The sequence below is a fragment of the Pleurodeles waltl genome, chromosome 5 (assembly GCF_031143425.1).
Source record: "Pleurodeles waltl isolate 20211129_DDA chromosome 5, aPleWal1.hap1.20221129, whole genome shotgun sequence".
Lineage (NCBI taxonomy): Eukaryota > Metazoa > Chordata > Amphibia > Caudata > Salamandridae > Pleurodeles > Pleurodeles waltl.
In genome coordinates this window covers 1,186,673,713-1,186,698,085 of record NC_090444.1, presented here as the reverse complement: position 1 = coordinate 1,186,698,085, position 24,373 = coordinate 1,186,673,713, and the positions used below count along the sequence as shown (strand labels likewise).

At 44.6% G+C, this 24,373-nt stretch overlaps 1 protein-coding gene across 3 annotated transcripts in view; it reads left to right on the top strand.

Annotated features, from left to right (window-relative positions):
• Positions 1 to 24,373, top strand: part of ATG5 (autophagy related 5) — a 370,935-nt gene that overhangs the window by 79,105 nt on the left and 267,457 nt on the right. The gene's annotated exons all lie outside the window — the stretch shown is intronic.

The window sequence follows — 24,373 nt, the reverse complement described above, 5'->3', positions numbered from 1 at the left end:
CTATCTATCCCTATGCACTTCACCACCCTTTACTCTTCTCCATCACTTAAGTCTGACAGACCCTTATTACCCCTTTCCCCTGCCCACCCCTGAATCCTAAAAACTTATTTCAACTCCCTTTACCCCTATTCATTTCTAAAGCCTAAAAACACCATACCACCCTTTGCTCCTACCCATCCCTTATACCTATTAAACCCTTACTACCATTTGCCCCTAAAAACATGTAGTACCCTTTACCTCTATCAACCCCTATTCCTACTTTTTTGTTTCATTTATAAAAAAAAATACTCACCTTGGTGCTAAAGTACTTCTTTGTGAGTGTACCATTTAATTTTAATAGGTTGTGTGTTGAAGGTCACATGTGGTAAAGGATGCGTTGTAAAGGCGGCATACCCTTTTCCAATATCACACCCCTACTTCGATAGTTCAGTGGTCGTGCCACTACAGGCTTTGGGTGAGAGCCTGACGACCTATGGTCCATTCAGCAGCGTAGAAATTGGATAGGCACAACAAAGCCAGAGTTCCTAGTCAGTAACAATGTTGAGCTCTTCTGTCACTTCCGGCAGGTCAGTCACCCTGGTATTTTTCCAGGGAGAGCATCCTTTTTAAAAACAAATGAAGTATCACAATAGAAAACTTAGAAAGGTATCCCTAGGGTAACTGTTTTAACTGGTCCCTTGCCTCACCCATCCACATGGTATTCTCCTCGACAGGGAAATGTTAAGTCTAAGCCATGTGCTCTTGTGACAGAAAATGAAGAATTACATTTATTTTTCCAAGTAGCAATGCAGTGATCGATCGCTGTATTTCTACTCGTGCTTTTACTCCATTCTCCTTATGCACAAATGTCTTCAACTAACCTGCCCAGGCCTCTTCTTTGCATAGCTAACTGTTCATCCTGCAATGCAAAGGTATATCTGCGTTCTTTTAGGGTGCCAGGAGAGCACAGGTCAAGTTCTCTTAGACAGGAGGAAGTGTCACTTTTAAATGAATCTTCAGTCACAGAGTGGCATGGTGCACCATAGTCTCACACTAGCCTTATGAAATTATTGTATACTGTTGCATGAATGTGCATTACGTATATGTTGTGAAATTAGATTGCAGCTAATTATAGTTGCCTGGTATTCTCTTCTGTATTCGGATGAACAACGACACTCATCAGGAGAGAGGTGTACTTGTTAAACCTATATATTTAAAAAAAATAGTTATGTTATATTTAAAATTTCAGGAAAAATAATCAAATAAAAAATGAAACTATACCTTACATTGTTTCACATTCCGGCCTCGGTAGTTAACTGGTCGTGCCACTACAGGCCTTGCAACGTTCCTGTTGCCGCTTCATAACCATTATTGCCCCTGTATTTTCTCATAATTTTCATATTTTTTTTAAAGAAAACATTAGAAGATTATGAGAGCAGTACGACTACAATATGCTTCAGGAAGCAGTGAGCTGTTGCTAAGCATAAAAGACAGGCACTGCAAAACAGAGAGAAAACTGCTGAGAACACGTAGAATCATGTGCAGAGGAACAAATACATCAGACAGAATGCTGTACAACGACAATGCAAAGCCTGCGCCTTTTATCTCACAAGAAGTATCTTTGTTTGCCCAAGAGAATAAATGCATTAGCCCTCAGAACCAAATAGTTTAGGAGGGGGAATTAAGTAAGTTGATAGACTTTGCTCAACATACAAACGTCAGTAGTCCAGTGGTTAATTTGTGCTTATTGTATCCGGTGCCGAGCACCGGCACTTATTTTTTAGGGCCGGGGCGTATTCTTCTGCCTCAAGCATTTGCTGCGAGCAGAAGACACATATGGGAAAAATGAATGAAGGGAAAAACGAAAAAGCGTCACAAAGAGAGAAAGTAGAAAGCTGCAAGGGTGAGCTGAAGGGGCAGGGAGTGGCCTTTATATGGATTGAGGAGGCCCGAGATGGCCTCAGGATTACGCTTCCTGAGTATTCCGTGTTCACACATTTAATTGAATAAGTCACCAAAGGCTATCAGTTCCTTCTTGTTTTGCATGAAAATTAGTTTGACGTGTGTGACATTTCCCACTTGCCTTTTTGTGTTGGAGAAGCAATTGTACGTGCTCCAATAATAACTGGCCAGTAGGGGGTGCCAGTGCATAAGGCCTCACAGGCGTCAGACCAAACCGGTGTATTGAGCTGACGTTTGTGTGGTTCTCCATTCGTGTTAAAAAAAATCGCGTGGAGAGTTATATATCTACAATTATGTACCACACCTGTCACTCATACTCATTTTGGCCCAGAGCATCCAACATAAGTCACTCCCCTCTATACAGTTATCCCTTTTGTTGTATGCTTTTTTTCCCTCCGCCTCGTTTTTCAAAATAAAAAGCTGAAAATAGATCAGAGGTATTAGACATATAAGTGCATCGTGCTGATGTTCTCTGGGGGATGCGACCTTCACTCAGGCCCCCCACATATTGATATCGTGATCTCGCAGAAGTGCCTTGGACTGCAATGTTCTGCACAGGAGAAAGGACGGAAAACAGCCATTGAGTCATCGTGTGGTTCTGTATAAGAAAGCACAGTTGTAATTAAGTGTAGAGAAAACGCGTGGCTGTATTTTGGTGTATACTTTTCTGTCATGGCGTCAGAGTTGTGGTATCACTTCCTACATGTCTCCAGGAACACCATCTTTCAGTCCTGGGGTTCGTTTAAAATTTCATCTTTGCAGGCGTTGGTAGATGTGGTTCAAGTGAAATGAGTCAGTGGGTCTAAAACGTGGAAATTCCGTCTCACTGTAGCATTCTTATTAAGAATGTGCACTCTGCATATTCGCAGCCTTGTACTGTTCTGATTTCTTTTGGTGGCATATTTTGTTTAATCTACGAAGGTGTGACCGTGTGCTGGTGCATTTTTCACGTAAAATCAGTGGATTACCGCTCTTCGGGTATAGACTGCGGGATCCCTTTGAAACAGACGTTTCCATCACTACGGCTCTAGCTCTCTACATTGGCGACAAGTGTCTTAATGGGGATAACCTAACTATGGCATCTGGAAGCTGTCTTTTCTATATTGCCCTTCCCTGTTTCCATAAGCTGCCGACTGTCTCTGTGTCCCTGATCCGTGAGGATAAGACGCACTGTCTATAATAATAATTCGGGGGACTAAAAAGCATTAAAAAACTAACTAAGGAACAAGTGTCGCCGAGAGGATTGTGTAACAAAATGACCGATGCTAGCAACCAATCACAAGTTGCCTCCAACATTAAAACTCTTTCCCCATAGAACAGAAACAAAAATAAATTGGCCACCTGACGGACGGATTGTTTGCAAGGTTTAGCACTTTTCACTTACTGAAGTTGGGAAGTAAAGATCACTTGCCTAGTGGTGAAAAAGGGATAAGTCACTGAGTTGTTGCTTCGTGTTTACACAGCACTTGGGTCTCTCTTGATTCTGAAGTGGTGGATGCCAATTCTATGTCAGGACCGGAGGCTCAGATTATGCTTCTCTCACTTTACTGCGTAAACAAACAGCAGCCAATTACAACTTTAAAAAAAAAAACTAAATGCCCCATGAACTAGATGATAGTCACATGCTCCAATCAATATCCACATCTCCTTATAAGAACTGCCGCCTCCATTTTGTACTCTTTCTTTGCTGCTTCACAGCCAGTTAAGTGACTTTGTCTTATGGCTTCGATTCAAGGTGTATGTTGCTGAAATTGTGGGAAGACGAGGGTGCGCACCTTTTTCGAGGCCGCCCCTCCTCTCCATGGTGGTTGGTAATGTCTATTGTGCGTTTTATGGCCACGTGACTTGCTATGTTCATGCAGCGCTTTGCAGCGAGCGTGACTGACGTTTTTTGTTTCTTTCCAAACAGGGAGCGTGGTTGGTCTTCCAGGCCGATGGTAACCTTCGCTGGCTTTCTGTGGAGTGGAAGCCGGACAGGGCCGTCGAACCAGGCAGCCTTTGTCCCATTTCAATTTTTTTGAGTCTTAGCATACACATGCATGTGCAAAGCTGCTGCAGTTCCTTTGAACGCAGCATCTTGATCTTAGGAATTACAGGAAACGGCGATCTTGCCAGTTTCAGCCAATTGAGGCTAATTCTCCCACCTAGAGCAGCAAGAGTCAAACCTTTATTGCTCCTATCATGCCCCAGTGCATTAGAATGTGCCCAGGTTTGTAAAATCCTCACCAGGCTTTGCCTAGAGTGCTTTGCAGGTGGCTCCCTCCATGTTCTAAAGAAATAATTAGCACACTTCAACTGCTGGGATGAGCACTCCTTGTTATTGATGGTTAAATACCATCCTATATTGCATCTTCGCTGCCTTTGATAACCTGTACACCGGGGAAAGAAATGATGGCTCAATATGAGGAGGACTTAGAATATATGGGTAATGATGCCCCCTGCCTAGACAAATACTTGGCTGAAGCACTTAACAGGAGCGTTCAGTTGTCGGTGAATAAGGGCTTAGCCAAAGCCCTGGGACCCCTCGTGCAACATTTCAAAGGCTTTGCCTGTCAGCGGGGGTGATAACCTCCCAACAGGCCCCCAAGCCCCTTCTACTAAACCTAATAAAGGAAAGGGTAAATCCAAGAGAATCGCCCACTCAGAGGCATTTGAAAAACTCTGAGACAGTCTGGGAGGAACATAGGTATAGCGTTGCCCAACCCATTCCTTTTTTCCCTGACGACATGATCAATCCCTCTTATCATTCGGATTCTGATTCCTTGTCCTCTGGGCACGGCGATAATGACCACGCTGACATCCCAGGACCCAGTAAGAGAAAATGATCAGGGACAAGAACTGAATCACAGTCCAAAGTACAAAGAGTCCTAATTTTGTAACCCACAAAGATTGTCCACTCTTGATCATCCAATTGCACCCCCCCACCCCCAAAAGGTGGGGGAGATGTCCAAAATAATATTTGACAGGCATTTGACAAGGAGGTCCGTGCCAGGCAATGCACTGAATGCCCCAGGCCTGACCTTGAGGGCACGGTAACAGAGATGCCCGAAGTAGACCCCACCATGGTCAATTTTATGAAGAAGTGGGAGAAGGACCCCAAGAAAGGTCTCGACAGAGCCTGGCGTAATTGTCAGGATAAGCTGAAAAACATTTCCGGACCTTTGACAAAGATCCTAGTCATAGCCATTCAGGGTAAAGAATCCAGTGAGCCCATAGACCCTGACATCCTTGTAGGATGGGTGCAATGATCAATCTGCCATCTGGGGAATGCCAACGTGGCCTTCTCCACAGAGAGGTTATGGTCTATTCTCCTAAGTTTAGATCCGAAGATCACTGGTTTAGCTTCCTCAGAAACAGGAGCAGTGGCCCAGGGTCTTCTGCTCAAGGGACCTAGAAAAATTTGCTGTGACTAATAATATGCTGGACAAAGCCCAATTGTCTTTAAAAAAAGGTCTTCAGCAATACCCTTTTTGGCAGGGCTGGACGATACAGGATCCGCTTGTCAGGCAGAGGTTATCCCCAATGCTCCCAAAGAGATATCTCTTTCCATGGCCGGGGCTACTGGCAGGACCAAAGCTACTCTAACACCTTCTACCCCACCCGGTCACGTGGAGGCTGTCCACGCTTCTGCAGTGGATTCAATAGAGGTCAACAAAGCACGTACCAGTTATACAGGTGTGAATTATTCCTTTTTCTGAGAACTCTGGGGGCAGGACAAGCCTACTTGCTCACAAGTGACTGATTTTGACTCAAGACCCTTGGATACTCGAATCCCTCCACAGCGACAAACTGGACTTTTAGTCTACCCCTTTCCAGCTGAATCCTTCTCATGTACAGTCTTTTTCCCTACAAGAGCAATTTCTCATATCAACAGAAATCAAGACGCTCTTGCAAAAAGATGCCATCTGCTCTTCTGGCACAATTAGTTTTCCCTATTCAAAAGTTTCAGGGTATCAAGAAGAGTTGAGGTGTTTTTTTGTGCAGCCCGACAATATCATTGAGATCGTTGGCGTGGATTGTTGATCTCCTGGCGTCCTCCATCCAAGCCATTTTCTCAGGCCCCTTTCACAACCAGGCCCTACAGAGACTCAAACTTCAACACCTGCAGAAGGCCCTGTCCTATTTGGACCAAGTTCACCTCTCCCAGGAGGCCAAAATGGAGACGACTTGGTGGCCTGAACACATGGATGCCTGGGATGGCAAAGCAATCTTCAGCAGTTCTCCCGCTATCATTCTGGAATCGGATGCCAGCAGATGGGGCTGGGGAGCAAGATTTGGGTCCTTTTCACTGTGGTTGGAATCCGAGCTCCAACTCCATATCAATTGTCTGGAGCTGTTAGCGGGCTCCTTTGTGATAAAGAGGCTGTCCCCGAAACAAACAGATTGTTGCATACTGCTGAAGATGGACAACATCTGAACAGTCTGATATGTCAGAAAGTTGAGGGGATGAAATCTCGAATGTTAGAAATTACCAGGGATTTTTGTCACTTTTGTCTTCAGAATCAAATTTCTGTCATAGCAGAATACCTTCCCGGGGAGATCAACTCAGTGGCAGACTGGAGTTCCTGATATCTACGCAACTTGGTGTAGTGAACGGAACTCCATTCCTGCTGCGACGGCGGATATAACTCTGGTTATTAATTTCCTTTCATCTTTGGCAGCTTCAGGTCTGGCGTATAGGTCAGTTAATATTTACTGATCGGCCATCTAATCGGGACATTCACCCATAAATGACGTATTTGCATTTGCAGTCCGTCCCAGGCTAAATGTTTGTCCTTGTGGGATGTTAATATTGTCTTAAATTTCCTAAGCAATTGGCCGGACAATAAATACTGTTCCCGTGAGCAGTTGTTGGCCAAACTGACCATGTTATTTTGCCTGATCTCGTGTAAGAGAGTATCTGGTGGCAAGGCATTGGATCTTTCAGTAAGGGTTTTCTTCCCCAGACGGAGCTTCTTTTATTATCTCTAGGCTGACGAAATGTTACACTAGGTTAGTATTTTACCCGGCCTTTCCTGATAATACAAAACTGTGCATCGTGCAGTGCCTTAAAGCTTATGAGGCAGCTACCAGTGAATTCCGGGCTGAATTGAGGGGCAGTTATTAATTGCTTTGCAAAAGCCTCATAGACCGGTAGCAGCAGCTACACTGGCTAGATGGATGCACTGGTTATTAGCTGAAGCTGGGATTTACATGGGATCAACATTTCAATTTTTGTGGGTCATTCTGTCAGGGGGCAATGGCCTCAAAGTCTTTTACGTTAGGATCACGCCTAGAAGACATTTTGAAGACAGCAGATTGGTCATCCGAATCTACCTTTAAGGCTCTTTTTTTTGCAAACCTATTGTGGATGTGTCGTCAGTGGTGTTAGCGCAGCTCTAAACAAGCATAATCTCAGCCTCCGGTCCTGACATAGAATAAAAAATGTTCTAGCTTATACAATAAGAATTTTAATTTCTATTAAGGACACAAAGGTGAGGATTATCACACCCTGATTGGATTCAGGTCTACAAATTGACTTAAGATATACGTACATTTCCCATGTGTTCTTCGATGTTATTATGATGGAGTGTCCCGCCCTATATGTGATCTTTAATGTCTACAATACCCGTTGGTGAGGTTATTAAGGCTTCTGATTTCTTATTTCCTTCAGGGACAGTCCTGAAACACACTTGAAAGGAGGTAGTTCTTAGTCTTCCTGAAGCAAATGTCACAGTACTCCTAAGGATGGTTTCAATCTCGCGCACAGTTCGCATTCTTCATCTGAAGATGTGGGTTGCTCTCTTCTGTTAAGTTTGGGAGAGTTTTGTCTTTGTTTGGACATGGTTCAGTCGAGAAAGTGGTTATTCCTTTATTCTCTTACATTGCAAAGAAAGAGGAGAACAGAATGGAGGTATCAGTTCTAATAAAGCGATGTGGCTACTGATTGTAGCATGTGACTATCATGGCCTATGGGTTCATGGGGCATGTAGCATTTTTTCCTTTTAATGTAGTAATTGGCTGCTGTTTGTTTACGCAGTAAAAAAGAGAGAAGCATAGTCCTCGCCTCCGTGCCCTTAATAGAATTTAAAATTCTTATTGTGTAAGCTAGAAACATTTTTATTGTTTACGCAGTTGCTTCCTGCATTGTAGTGACTCGAGTTTTTAGAACCCTTAAATCTCTTTATTTCTTTGTACCAATATCAAGGATATGTTCTGAGAACCGAAGGTGAACGACTGGCGAAAATTGAAAGCCCTCCGTTACTTCATGGCACTAATACTTTGTAACACTGCTGCCATCTGGTGGCTATCAGGGTTCAATACCATCAGAAAGTGCACGCTATAAAATGGATTGTCGTTGGATAGGCGTTTGAATAAAAATTGGATAGGCGTTTGAATAAACATTCTGGATGGATTTGATGGAATGCTGTAAGCACTACCACAGCAGAAATTGTTGGAAACAAATCGTATTTATTTTTTTGAAAATATAAAATGTTATTGATCGCAAGATATTTAAATATAGAACTGAAACCCCTTATAATTATCCATATAGTGATGAGGCAGAGGAACGTGGCCAGCTATTGTCTACTGCGCCCTTATTTATTGTACTCTGCTCCAGCTGCATTACTTTACTAAATTAGCAAGTGGGAGGAGGGCAGGGTACGAAGTGTCGAACATAGTTTCCTGTAAGGGGGCGGAGTTTGCTCCGATGTACCTTTTTCCTGGTTGGCTGAGTCATATTTTTTGTAATCGCCATAAGAGCAGATGGAATTTAGTTATCCTGTTCTAAACTGAGATAATAAATTGTGGCTTCTCCTTTTGCTTCAGCTCTGCTTTTATATTTCTTGTGGCCTCCTGCATTGTTAGAACTAAGATTCGATAGTACGGTTCCATTTGGAGTGGTTTTTAGAAGATGCTTTAATCCACTAAGAAAGGCATGTCGTCGGACTTTTATCCCCAGTATGCTCTTTGTACTTCGAGTTCCAGTCGTGGGTGTAGGTCGCCCACTGAGAGGACGTTATCGTCCCCACGATCGTTGGTTGCATTGAAGTTGGTGCCAGACTGCAGCGGGCTGCCTGTTTATGAGGCCGCGCTGTACTCCATTCCAGCCGGCTCGATCTCAAACGCATCACTGTGCTCAGCATCTCAGAAATCTTCCACGGAGCCATGTAACTGCAGACCGCGGCTTTACAAGGGTGTCTGTGTTTTTCGAAACAAGATATAAAAGAACATAGGGTCATTAACTCCGGTCATTATATTAAAAAAAAAAAAACATTAGTCTAGAGACCTTTTCAAGGCCTACTCAGACTTGATAGGATCATGGGGAATTTCGAGAAGCTAGTCGCGGTTTCCACTAGATTATGTAAAAAAGAAGGGCCCCGGCGTGGGCATTTCTGGCATTCCATACACATAAACCTTTCCACTTAATAGTGTCAGTTCAGTCTGTTCACTTTCTATGTTCCTTTAGTTTTGCGACATCACCAACATTTTTGTACTTTCTTCTTTGCAAATCGTAGTAGTCACTAAATACACACTTCACATAACATTGTGTGCACGGAGACAGCTGCCTTTCTTAGAGGGGATTTCTCCCCAAAATGCAGGAGCAAGGGGACCCGACACTCGTTGAGGAACACTCCCTTTTTTGGGTCTTGCCTAAATCGCCGCATGCGCTGTTTCTTGTGGGACCTTTCATTACTTTACTTTTGGCTCAGAGGCTGCCATTGCTTACCATAGGTTGGCTTCATTATTGCTAATGTTCTTGCTTGTTATTCGTCAGCTTCGGTGAGCTTTCCCTCTTCTTCAAGTGTTTGTCTCCCCACTGGATCCTGGACACATTACTGTGTCTTTCCAGTGCTCACTTTTTCAGGCACTGTTTTTTTTCTCTTTTTAAGCACTGTACAAGAGTGTTTGTGTTTTTCGGCTGTCTCCCTCATCTACTTCCCCCACCTCCATTTTCCTCCCCTAGTCCCTAACACCCACCCTCTGTCCATTGTCTGTATGCTTGCCCTGGCATCACTGGCTCAACCCTCCATTGTCAGTCTGATTGCCCCGGGCCCTTGTACTCCTAATCCGTTGTCCATGTGCTTGCCCCCAGCCCCTTCTGACCACCCTCCATTATCTGTGTGCTAGCCCCCAGTCTCTCCCAACAAACTTCCATTGTCCCTCTGCTTGCCCCTAGCCTTTGCTACCCACTCACTGTTGTCCTTTTCCCTGCCCCCAGCGTCTCCCACCATCCTCTGTTGTCCATCTGCTTTCCTCCTATTTCTCCTGCCCCCCTCATTGAACGTATTCCCCCCCAATGACCGTATGCCCCCCATCCCCTCTCTCATGTCCCCTTCTCCCAACTGTATCTTTTGCTCCTGACTTCCGTCCCTCAGGATTGCCTGTGGGTGCACACTGCTAAAAATAAACAAAAACATTACTACAGCTGTATTAATACACTTTAAAACAAAAAGCATACAATAGACAGAAACTATAACCAGATCCTTGACACTGCCCGCTGCGACTTGGCCAAATGGAAGTCACATGGTCTCTCATGGCTAGGACGGCTTGCAGCTGTAAAAATGACACTCTTGCCCAAGATACTCTACCTCGTGCAAACTCTGCCTTTGCAGCCCCCACCTACTCTCCTCGACAAAATGCAAACACTTATTTGGGATTTCATATGGGGCGGAAGGAGGGCCAGAATGTCAAGGCCTCAGGCATACCTACCCCAATCTGAAGGTGGGCTGGGGTGTTCCGCATCTACTGAGTTATTACCAAGCGGCACAGCTGCGCTACATGATAGAATGGCTATGTCTCACCAATTCTGAGGGCCACTCTAAACGCATGGGACAGGGTACAGGCTGCTAAGGGGCTTTCTACACCGGTGTCCCCTCAAACGTTGATCATTGGCAACCCGGATTTCCTCCCGCCCTTGACGAACCCGCCTTCCTGTCCTGGCAGGAAGCAAATTGTAAGCGGATCGGCGATCTCTTTGATAAGGATGAAGTAATGGATTTCTCCACCATCCAAGAGGGGTACGGTCTTCCGTCCTCTGCGTATTGGCAATATGTAGCTGTCCACCACTGGGTGACCTCGACCAAGATATGTCCACATGCTGGCCGACCTCTCATGAGATTTGAGCAATGGCTATTGACTAAAGATACAGATAAGCAGCTCCTGTTTGACATTTACTTTTTCCTGATCTCAGCGCCCACACTTTCCGAGACACCAGCAAGGCGTAGATGGGAGAGGGAATGCGAGCGCGGTTTTACAGATCAGGAGTGGCGGGATGTCCTTCACCGTGCACGGGTTAAAGCACAGGTCACGAGTACCAAAGAAATGTTTGTAAAAATAGCACACTACATGTACTACACTCTTGCACGTGTGGCCCAGTGGAAAGCACTCAGAGACGACAAGTATTGGCGCTGGTGTGGACAAAGAGGTACAATCACTCACATATTATGGCAATGCCCAGGGATAGCCTCTTTCTGGCAATCCGTCCTTGATGCAGTAGATGGCATGCATAATACAGCTATCCCGCACTTCCCAAGCTACGTTTTGCTGGGCCTTCCCAATCCTCAAACTTACCCACTCTGCACACCTAATGGAAGAGCAACTACCCTGCCGTTGGGGGCTGCTAAATCGCTTCTGCTCTCCCACTGGGGCATCGCGACCGTCCCACACAACGATTGGCTACACCGGCTATGGGCCATTATGGGCATGGAAAAGCTAACAGCTGCAGTGACCGGCTCATTGCCCCTCTTTGACAAAACCTGGAGACCATGCATTTAGTACCTGTCGGACGAGTTTCGAGAACTAACCTGCCCTTCCTACCTGCGCATTCTACATCTAATTGACACAGCCCAAGGTGCCCGCAATTAGACTGACTAATGAGATTTAGGTCTGTCCCACACACCCTGCACCCACCCCTCCTTATGTTACCTGTTCCCCACCAGCCTGTGGTTGTCTTGTAGGTGGGTGTCTTGTACAGTCCCTGCATTATAAATTCAATAAAAGAGATTTAAACCATAAAACAAAAAGCACATTAGCGCAGACCGTGTCATAGTGCTTTAAAAAAAAAAAGTTTTATTTATGCTTCTAAGGAGCTGCACTGCTGTACATCATGGCTACGACATTGACAAATTCAGTGGCTCTTGTAGGCACAACCTATTGGATTTGCCAAATCTTGTTAGCTTGAACAATACCAATTAAAATTTCAGAATAACATCATTATTGTAGTCCATTTAAATATGAATTATATTATAACCTTTTCCACGTGTTTAGAGGTTACAGATGCCTTTCACCTACACTGATAACTGGTGTGCTGAAGTTCTTTTTGCAGTAAGAGTAATGAAGTTCGAGGAGTAGCCCCTGCAACACCACTGGGATTTTTTGGACTTCCAATTTAAATGGAAGGGTAACTTTAGTTTAAGCATGTGTTCACCAAATTTATTTACACAAGAAGCAAGTTCTTTTGTTGTTAGTTATCCTAAAGAGGTTGATTTCTGATCTTAAAGAATAAGTTTAAGGGTCAGAGGTGGAATTTGCCTAGCTTGGAGATGGCCATTCTCTCCTGAGACTGTAGTGGGCTTCCAGCAAGCTGCTTTGTAAGCAAAAGGCTTACGTTTTGCATGTCCTGGTAATGAAAAAACCCAAGTTCATTTTTTGCTCCTGTGGGGCCTACCCCTCTCGCAGGTTAACATTGAGAATTCCTTATTACACTTTTAAGCTGTAATCCGTGATTGAGAAGGAGTAGCTACATCATTGAAGTGGTACTGATAAATCCTCTTTACTAGTAAAGTTGGATTTAACATTACTATTTTAAAAATGTCCCCTCCCCCCTCACAAAGGGCGGATTACCTCCCTATTGATAGTCTAGAGCCAGGGCTGGGAAGAAAGGACCTCTGTGCACTTCAATGACCCTTCTTTGAAGTTACCCCCACTTCAAAGGCACAACTGGGTATAAGTAGTGGGTCTCTGACCTCACCCCCCCAAATCAGTACACTTTTGGACCTGTGAAGACCCTGCCAAGAAGGAGGACTGCTGTGCTGCTTAATGGACTGCTGCTCTGCTGGATCCCTGCCTTGCTATACTCTTTCCTTGCTGTGCTGCCCTGCTTTTCTCCTGTCTGCGTGAGAAATACTTCATTCAATCCTGCTACAGCCTGTGAACTCTGCAAACTATGAGTCCTGCCCTGCCAAGTGCTGCCACCCCAGTCCTGGACCTATGGAAGTGTTTTTTTTTCTGGCTGCCCCTGCAAAGAACTGCACATCGACCTCAGCATGCTGATCGGAACCGACACATTGCCTTCACCGCCAACGCTTCATTACCGTATTGCTGGTGCTGCGAGGATCAAGGACACCACATCATCATGGATGACAGCGCACCGCTGCTGCGAGAACCGGAGCACCACATTACCGACTATGCGATGCTTCATCCCCTCTGCACGGCCTGGAAGCTATGCATCGCCTCACTGCTTCCTTCAGCGCAGACCCACAGCGAACACATCAGCATTGTTATGCTAATCGGAACTAATGCATTTCAAGGACCAAGATATTCTTGCTCAGCAGTGGGTCTTGTAGCCGGCCTGCCCTCCATCGCGGTCTACCTGAACTTTTGACTTTGGCCCGTCCATGCGACCGGATTGTCCCGGTTGGCACTTTCTGCTTCTAAGCACCACAGATTCATTTATTCTTTAACATATTATAGCTTGACTTCCACGTATTGGATTTTTTGTCCTTTTGGTCTTGTTTTGTTAATAAAATATACTGTATTTTTCTAACCTAGTGTGCCGTGTTTTTGTGATGTCCTCAGTGTGTTACTTCTTGGGTTTTGCACAAATACTTTACACATTGCCTCATAAGTTACGCATGACTGCTCTGTGCCAACCCACCAGAGGGTGAGCACAGGTTAATTTAGGGTGTGTATCTGGCTTAACCTGACTAGGATTGTGGTCCCTACCTGGACAGGGTGCATACCTTTGCCAACTAGATACCCAATTTCTAACACTGGAGTGGGGGTGAAGCAGCCTGTCTAGATGGTGCTGCCTCCATAACGTCCAAAAGAGAGACTTGCCCAAGATTGCAGGTGAGGAGTTCTCAGTGCCGGTACAGGTAGAAAGTATGCACAGGTGAGACCTTGCTGTGACTTCGAGTTTCCTGGGCAAGAACCCGACCCCTGGGAGAGGTGGAGCAACAGTGATGTTGTGGAAGGGAAGGTGCACTTGTGAATTCCTAAGCAGACTCAGACTGCAGCTAGTGAGCAAGATGCCCATCGCAGATGCTCCAACAGCATGACTGTGACATCTTTTAGAACAAGAGATGAGCCAGGGGTGTAGAATTTAATAAAATATCCACTTGTCCATAGGATGCTTTTCTTCATAAATCTACTAGTCCTGTAAAAAAATATACTTGTCCCTTTGGTTCCATGCTCATTGGTGACAAATTATGACAGCAATCTCCTTGTATAAGAATTCTGATTATATCCCCTCTGATTATACTCAAGGCTAATACTGTAGAAGAGCTTGACTGCTAAGAATTTACTTATTTTGTCACTTTTCTGCAGATCTACATACTTGGGCTGGAGGTAGCGGTAAACAAAGGTCCTCAGGGTTTGAATGCCCTTTTTAGTCTTAGCAAACCTAGTAACTTCAAAGGTTGGATATTTACTCCTGACAAAGGCAGAAGTAAACTTTCTTGCAGGGTTGGAACAAATGTGGTTGAAGGGAAAGTGAGCTTGTAAACACTCAATATATTTTTGAATCTTTGCTCGTAATAAAATGCAGTTCACAAATATTATCTAGGAGTATGGTTTCCTGGTCTACTTCTGTAAATTCTTGTGAATTCATGGAATATGTAAATAATTGGGTCCCCTAAATAGGTCTGGCGTTAAACAAGACCTTTTTGTTTTTATTAAAATTCTATTTCTCTCTCTCTTTCCCTGTCCATCTATTGGCTTCCTTCACTGTGAGTGATAGCAGTCTGCTCTTTCACAAGGAGCAAATCAGCACACAAAGAAGTTTTGTTCAGTGCCAAAAACTACTGTGTAAATGTGCAATTTTTGAGACCCGCAGATTCCACAACTATAAAGTTTTACAAAAGTCATGTCAAAATAAGACATGAATTGACAAAACCAAAAGACTGACCACTGATGTCAGACCTATTGGCTTTGCCAGTGCTTGTTTATTTTCATGTTTAACATAATCTTGTTGAAACTGGTTTTCCATTATTATTTTATTTGGAAATACTAGCCTCCATCAAAACATTTTACTGAATGATGGTTCAAATAAATAGTACTTAAAAATTCAAATTTTTTCCTAGTTGCATTCTTTTATGAAAATTTTATTTTGAAAGCAAAGAATCACCCTTTTGCTTTCAAGCTTCTGCTAATATTTGCATCTAATCAGAGAGCAATCTGGGAGCATTACATGTTGCCTCCTATTGTTAAAGTTTGCAAATGGGTGTGCACATATTTTTATTGGAACCACTTGCAGAAGTGGAGTCCGAGCTTACAACATGTATTTAGAGAGCGTACCGTAATAATAAAGGCTTTGCTTTGTGGGTGTGGCTTCCACCCAAAAAGATGGCCGCCTTGATGGTGAGCTTCGCCACGCCTGACAAAAAAATGCTTGCACCACCACCCATGAACTTTCCTCACCTTCATGCCGAATCTCTTGCACTTCTTGAGAATGCTGGGACGCTGCAGACATGTCAGAAACCGGCTTTGCAGCATGCAGAACGGAGATTCGTACCGCATGGTGCTGTGTGTCCCAAACCTCGGCTCTAAACCAGCGGTATGCCTGTCCCTAACTAAAATGGCCGACATAGGGACACTGGCCAGGCTAGAGAAAATCGCACCGCTAGTGCCCCCTCAAAAATCTGATTACTTTGATCGGGAACCTCGCCAATCACCTGCAACTTACATGGTCCCCGGTAGGTGCGTTTTCAACTTAAAACTAACACACTTTTCCATGTTCAAGCCTGGAAGCCAGCCTTCTCGGTGCCTGACCTTAAGATGGCCACCGCACTCCGATCTGCAGCTTCTAGAATCTTTCCAGTGAATTATACCCTGATATATCCCAGCTAATTACCACTGACCTCCCCCACAAAGTATTCACTGGTGTCTCCTGGAAAACCAGGGCTATATAGAGACCTTTATGTAACTTTTAATGACTTTGAATGTGATGAACTGAGAACATCTGTAGTGAATGTAATTGTAGGAAAGTACCATCTTGACTGGCATGTTACCCCCATATTTCACTGTATATATTTTGTTTTAGTCTATGTGTCACTGGGACCCTGCCAGGCAGGGCCCCAGTGCTCATAAGTATGTGCCCTGTATGTGTTCCCTGTGTGATGACTAACTGTCTCACTGAGGCTCTGCTAACCAGAACCTCAGTGGTTATGCTCTCTCTGCTTTCCAAATTTGTCACTAACAGGCTAGTGACCAATTTCACCAATTTACATTGGCATACTGGTACACCCATATAATTCCCTAGTATATGGTACTGAGGTACCCAGGGTATTGGGGTTCCAGGAGATCCCTATGGGCTGCAGCATTTCTTTTGCCACCCATAGGGAGCTCTGACAATTCTTACACAGGCCTGCCAGTGCAGCCTGAGTGAAATAACGTCCACATTATTTCACAGCCATTTACCACTGCACTTAAGTAACTTATAAGTCACCTATATGTCTAACCTTCACCTGGTGAAGTTTGGGTGCAAATTTACTTAGTGTGGGGGCACCCTGGCACTAGCCAAGGTGCCCCCACATCGTTCAGGACAAATTCCCCGGACTTTGTGAGTGCGGGGACACCATTACACACGTGCACTGTACATAGGTCACTACCTATGTGCAGTGTCACAATGGTAACTCGGAACATGGCCATGTAACATGTCTAAGATCATGGAATTGTCCCCCCAATGCCATTCTGGCATTGGGGGGACAATTCCATGATCCCCCGGGTCTCTAGCACAGAACCCGGGTACTGCCAAACTGCCTTTCCGGGGTCTCCACTGCAGCTGCTGCCAACCCCTCAGACAGGTTTCTGCCCTCCTGCGGTCCAGGCAGCCCTGGCCCAGGAAGGCAGAACAAAGGTCTTCCTCTGAGAGAGGGTGTAACACCCTCTCCCTTTGGAAATAGGTGTGAAGACTGGGGAGGAGTAGCCTCCCCCAGCCTCTGGAAATGCTTTGATGGACACAGATGGTGCCCATCTCTGCATAAGCCAGTCTACACCGGTTCAGGGATCCCCCAGCCCTGCTCTGGCGCGAAACTGGACAAAGGAAAGGGGAATGACCACTCCCCTGACCTGCACCTCCCAGGGGAGGTGCCCAGAGCTCCTCCAGTGTGTCCCAGACCTCTGCCATCTTAGAAACAGAGGTGTCTGTGGCACACTGGACTGCTCTGAGTGGCCAGTGCCAGCGGGTGACGTCAGAGGCTCCTTCTGATAGGCTCTTACCTCTCTTGGTAGCCAATCCTCCTTCCTGGGTAGCCAAACCTCCTTTTCTGGCTATTTAGAGTCTCTGCTTTGGGGATCTCACCAGATAACGAATGCAAGAGCTCACCAGAGTTCCTCTGCATCTCCCTCTTCACCTTCTGCCAAAGGATCGACCGCTGACTGCTCAGGACGCCTGCAAAACCGCAACAAAGTAGCAAGACGACTACTATCAACCTTGTATCGCTTCATCCTGCCGGCTTTCTCGACTGTTTCCAGGTGGTGCATGCTCTGGGGGTAGCCTGCCTCCTTTCTGCACCAGGAGCTCTGAAGAAATCTCCCGTGGGTCGTCGGAATCTTCCCCCTGCAACCGCAGGCAACAAAAGACTGCATCACCGGTCCTCTGGGTCCCCTCTCAGCACGACGAGCGTAGTCCCTGGAACTCAGCAACTCTGTCCAAGTGACTCCCACAGTCCAGTGACTCTCCAGTCCAAGTTTGGTGGAGGTAATTCCTTGCCTCCCCACGCTAGACTGCATTGCTGGGTACCGCATGATTTGCAGCTGCTCCGGCTCCGGTGCACTCTTCCAGGATTTCCTTCATGCACATCCAAGCCTGGGTCCCCGACACTCTAACCTGCAGTGCACAGCCTTCTGAGTTGTCCTCCGGCGTCGTGGGACTCCCTTTTGTGACTTTGGGTGGAGTCCGGTTCACTTTTCTTCTAAGTGCCTGTTCAGGTACTTCTGTGGGTGCTGCCTGCTTCTGTGAGGGCTCCCTGACTTGCTGGGCAGCCCCTCTGTCTCCTCATCCAAGTGGCGACATCCTGGTCCCTCCTGGGCCACAGTAGCATCCAAAAACCCTAACCACGACCCTTGCAGCTAGCAAGGCTTGTTTGCGGTCTTTCTGCGTGGGAACACCTCTGCAAGCTTCTTCACATCGTGGGACATCCATCCTCCAAAGGGGAAGTTCCTAGTCCTCTTCGTTCTTGCAAAACACCAAGCTTCTTCCATCCGGTGGCAGCTTCCTTGCACCCTCAGCTGGCATTTCCTGGGCTCCTGCCCACTCTCGACACTGTCGCGACTCTTGGACTTGGTCCCCTTGTCTTACAGGTACTCAGGTCCGGAAATCCACTGTTGTTGCATTGCTGGTGTTTGTTCTCCTTGCAGAATCCCCCTATCACGACTTCTGTGCTCTCTGCGGGTAGTAGGTGCACTTTACACCTACCTTTCAGGGTCTTGGGGTGGGCTATTTTTCTAACCCTCACTGTTTTCTTACAGTCCCAGCGACCCTCTACAAGCTCACATAGGTTTGGGGTCCATTTGTGGTTTGCATTCCACTTTTGGAGTATATGGTTTGTGTTGCCCCTATACCTATGTGCTCCTATTGCAATCTACTGTAACTTTACATTGCTTGCATTACTTCCTTTTGCTATTATCTGCATAATTTTGGTTTGTGTACATATATCTTGTGTATATTTCTCATCCTCATACTGAGGGTACTCACTGAGATACTTTTGGCATATTGTCATAAAAATAAAACACCTTTATTTTTAGTATATCTGTGTATTGTGTTTTCTTATGATATTGTGCATATGACACCAGTGGTATAGTAGGAGCTTTACATGTCTCCTAGTTCAGCCTAAGCTGCTTTGCCATAGCTACCTTCTATCAGTCTAAGCTGCTAGAAACACCTCTTCTACACTAATAAGGGATAACTGGACCTGGCACAAGGTGTAAGTACCTCTGGTACCCACTACAAGCCAGGCCAGCCTCCTACATTGGTTGTGCAGCGGTGGGATAAGTACTTGTAACTACTTACCACTTTGTCATTGTGTACTTTTCATAAGAGAATAATATACAAAACAAGTTCAGTGTATGTACACTTAACCAAAACGTTTTGCTTTTCTCCTCTTGCATTTTCATTTCACACGCCTTTATTCGGCTATCAGCCATAAAAGGATAAAACATCAAAATAATCATTGTCATAAAATATTAAATAATTGTACCAATACTATATAAAAAAAAAAAAAAAAAAAGAATATTTACATGAGTAATAGAATGTACTTCTAAAAAAAACTTAAAATACATCAGTTAACAACAGTCCTAGCACTAAGAAGCCAAATGTTTCTATAGTTCGTGTCCTGCCCAAGCATTGTCAATATCCCTTGGGCTATCAGTAGAGACTAGATAACCATTTTATAACAGTTAGCGACTGTTAAAAAAAAAAAAAAAAAAAAAAGGGAATGAAAAGCTCCGTGAGTGGAAAAAAACAAAAAAGGTCATTTAAGCTCTCACTTTGTGTAAATTAGCTGAAGATATATCCTAGGCATAATGTATATCCGGAGTCCATTATCTTGCAAGAGAGAGCTCCCATTTGCCATTTCAGGCACCATAAATTTAACTGTAGGGGTTTATCTGGGTTAGAACATCTAGAGTCTCAGGCCCGCCTTGTCTCTGATAAATGAATTTGCTAAAAGAAACCGGCTTATACCAAAAACAACAAATGGAATAGTACTAGATCTCAAGAATCTAGCCGCTTCGTTATAGTTTCTGATTGCTACGTTCCTGCAAATAGGTCGAATCCATTTTCTCCTTAGTTTGTCATAAGCTTTGCCGGTTAAGAGAACATGATCCGCCGTTTCAGAGGTCTCCATATTACACAACCCACATGTCGCCTCGTGTCTACTCCCACTCTGGGGGCCCCATTTAGAAGTAAAAACCCTAACCTGGAGAATCCCATATTGAAACTTCATAAATAATACTTTTGCTCGCCTGGGTTGGATAGTATCTATCCATTCCTCAGCTCTCAGTATTGGTTTAATATCCAGGAAACTTGAGGTCAGTCTACCTAGGTCCTTGCTGTGGAGGGGGCTGATTAGAGAGAAGTCCCAATATACTTGCTTTAATCGAATCTTAGATTGTGTTGTGAGTGTATGCGGTTCTTCCCAATAGGATTTCAGCCCTAGATTGTAAAACCAATATCTTATGTGGTGAAGCCACGGAAGGGAGATGGTCTTGTCCAGGTCCATGATCTCGATTAGTGCTTGCCTATATTGGATCTGTTCAGGAGTTGTCCAGAGTCTACACCAGTAGAGCAATGGCCTCAGGGCTGCCAATTTGCCTATTTGTTTCATATTAATATCATAAGTTAGAGGAATCAATGGAGTAGATGGAGGCAATCCCAATACCCCCCTCATGAAATTGTTTTCCTGGGTTACCAGCGGGGTTAAGTTTGTGGTTCCCCAGAGCTCAGCACCATATAAGGCAGCAGCCTGTGCTTTGTACCTATAGATCTCAAATACTGGTGAAACTATCCTGGATCTTGAGCTTTTATAATTTTTGCTAATCGCCATGGAACTGTGGACTAAGGAGATTGCAGCTTTACTGACGTGCGGCGCCCATGACAGCTTGGCGTCCAACAATATCCCTAGATAGTTAACGTTTTTTACTCGTTCCAATTCCTGCCCTCTAATCAGAATGTTTCTCTTGAGTGCTTTATGGGGGTTGACGGTCAGATATTTAGTCTTATTTGTGTTTATTTCTAGTCCCTTAGAGCTACAGTACTCGCTAAATTTCCCTAGAAGGGTTTGCAAGCCCATGGGAGTTTGAGATATTAAGATGGTATCGTCTGCAAAAAGGAGGGCAGGAACTGGATCGCCATTCAGTCTTGGCGAGTCATGGTTACTCTGTTTTAGGTACTCAACCAGATCATTAATATATAATGAAAAGAGAGTTGGGGCAAGCACACAACCCTGCGTCACCCCCCTCTTGATGGGTATTGGGTCTGTCAACTCTCCCCTTGGACCCCACCAAACCTTTGCAAATGTGTTTTCGTGCAACCTCTCTAACTGGCACAGGAGACTCCCTGGCATGCCCTGTTTCCCTAACGCAGCCCATAAAGAGTCTCTTGGCACCAAATCAAAGGCCGCACGCAAGTCCACGAAAGCAATATAGAGGTGGCCCTTCATTAATTTGGTGTATTTCCACATTATTGCCAGTAGCCTAAAGGCCTGATTGATTGTACTTGTCTGCTGTCTAAATCCTGCTTGATATATAGTCAATATGCTGTTTTCTTCTATCCAGCAGCTAATTCTATTCAGCAACTGCCTAGCATAGATTTTTTGCATAACATCAATGAGGCTGATTGGCCTATAATTCCCAGGATCTTCCTAGATCCTTTTTTATAGACTGGGATTATTTCTGCCCCTTTCCATGTCTCATGCACTGGACCTCCCCTTGCTATAGCGTTGCTTAGTAGATTTATATAGGGTGCCCAAGTTTCTATACTATGTTTGAACATATCTCCAGGGATCTTATCCAAACCGGGGGCTTTTCCTGGCTTGATTGCTTTAATGGCAGTCACTGTCTCCTCCAGGCTGAATTGTATATCAGGTAGAATGCCCCAAGTAGCTAGAATTTTATGCTTGGAGGAATAAAAGTCAAGGTTGGGGGGATCAGAATAAAGGTATGTAAAATGGTTAACCCACGCTTTGGAGTCTATATGATGTTCTGTATTGAATATCCCCACTTTACTGCTGTGAGTAACTATTTTCCAGAAGGTCATTGCGTCATTACGTTTGGCTGCTTCCAGCAGATCTTGCCATTTTTGATCCTCCCAATTACTTTGGGCTGTAGCCAGTATTTTCATATAGCTAGCCCTTGCCTGTTGTACAGCTAGTGTTTTTTTTTTGTTTTAGGGCCTCTATCAATGTTGTTTTCCCCTCCCTGCATTTGGTGGTATACCATGGACTGGATGGGGTGGTTTGTACCTTCTCCTTTTTGTGCTTTTGCTGTATCTGTTTGGTTAGGTAAGGTCTTAGTGCAGTGCTCATTGACTGATGGATGGCCATAATGGGGATATCAATACATTTTTTATGAGCATGAGGCTCCAAAAGATCAGCATATATATTATAGATATTTGTCATAACGCCCAAGTTGCCTAATATTGCTGGCCATTTTACAATCCTTCTATTATTGCTAAGAGTGGGTTGTAACTCCACCTTATCATATTCTATATGTTCCAGATCCAGGAGGTGGCCCCTGAGTTCGATTATCAGCGGAAAATGATCGCTTTCCCTCCTTTTGTCTATTTTAAAAGTCACTAATCTTTCCCATGTACTTATGCTATGCATAATATAGTCTATTTTCGAGGTTGAATTGCCTCTCTGGAAAGTATCCATATTAAGGCCTCCTTCACCCACTCTGCCATTACACGCCCTCAGTCCGTGCTTTAGTGTGAGGCCCATAAGTTGCAGGGCAGCCACAGTACCAGGGACAGTTTTTTCTATTGTTAGATGGGGAATTGCTCTCGTTCGGTCTTCGTCTTCTGCTAAATTTTCAAGTCCAATTATAGGTTCATAGTTACAATTAAAATCGCCCCCTATCATAATTGTCTCTCCTACTGGAATCTTTTTGAGCAAGCCATCTAATAATTCTACTTCAGGTGACTCCAGATTTGTCCTTCCAGGCCTTATATACACATTGAACAAATGGGATATCACCTTATTTTTATTTCCCAATACCAACCACAAAATATCCTCTGACTCTGTGACTTGTGTACGTATCTCGATATTTAGTGAAATTTTCACCCATGCAACCAACCCCCCAGACGGCCTCCCTCTGGGTGCTGAAATTGCACTAATAAAAAAGGTTTTATATCCCAATTTGTGCGGTGGGTCCTTAAGCCAGGTCTCCAGGAAGAGACAGACATGATAATGATCGATGTAGTCCTGCCATTCAGGATCTATGAGCTTACTTTTTAGGCCTGCTACATTCCAGGAGATCATAGTGACTATTCCCCTTCCTTATAAGGTCGTGACGTTAAAAATGGGGCTCAGGGATGTGGTCAATTCCTTCCTACGAGGCAAATAGTCCCCTATACTCCCTACCCCTCTAGCATGATATTTATTCCCTTCATGGGGCTCAGCTACTGTTGAGTCCCCATTTGGTCCCACATGTGCCTGATCTAACTGGGTTAGTCAATCTACTGTTTCAAGATTGGAATCTCCATTTCTCAATTGCATTCCCCCATTATTATGCTTGACCCTCTGGACTATGGGTTTGGTAATGAATGGGTCCAGGCTAAATCTCATAGCATTAATTTTGGGGGCAGTGGTTCTCTGTTCCATATCAATCAGACCTTCAGTTAATCTTCCGTCCTTAAATGTCAGTGCAACAACGTCCTGCTTCCCCGTCTCTCCTGGCATTCTTTCTGCCCTCGTAATATCTGAGCGGATTATAGATAGGCAGTGTCTTTTGAACCTAATCCAGTGTATAAGCTTATTTTTTAAGGAATCCACATCTTCTATGCTATTTTGGGCCAATTTCGGAACATTTACCAGATAAACAACATTGGTCCTAGTAGGACTCTTTTCCCCCTCAAAGTAACGGCTCCATGTGGTGGGAGGGATACGATCATTATATGCTAGGGAATAGGGCTTCGAGGTAGGTACCACCTTTTCTTTTTGTAGCCCTGTTTCCAGGCGGGGTTCTCTTCGAAAGTTCCCTGTTTCTTGGCGTAGAACTCCAGCCTTACTTATAGGATAATTACATAATCCAGTATTTCCCTCATTTACCCCTCTCATGCATCCCTGTGACCGATGTAAAATCTTGGCTATAGCTGGGATAGGGTTGGGGTGGGCATTCAAACTGAGGACGTGTAGATCTACCTTGTGCATGAAGTGGTGCTAAGGGGTTCTCCTTTTCACTCTGAGCTCTGTGGGTTCCCCTGTCCCCCCCCTTTTCCACAATATCTGATAAGGTTCTTACTTCATGTTTTAACTCCCTAACTTCTTGGATTAAGCCAGAAAGTAGATCATAAAGATCTACTAGAGTTCTTGTTTTGTGTTTTAAATAATTCTCTAGTTTTTTATTGGGTAATGATATCTTCTCTCTAGCTGACTGTACTATTGGGATGGTTTGATCTAGCTCATCCACAGGTTCCCCCTCCTGTGCATTCTGTACTTTATTAGTAACGAGTTCTGCCAAGACTGCGTGCTTGTTGGAGCACACAACATCACTCTTCTGCATGTGGCCCTTC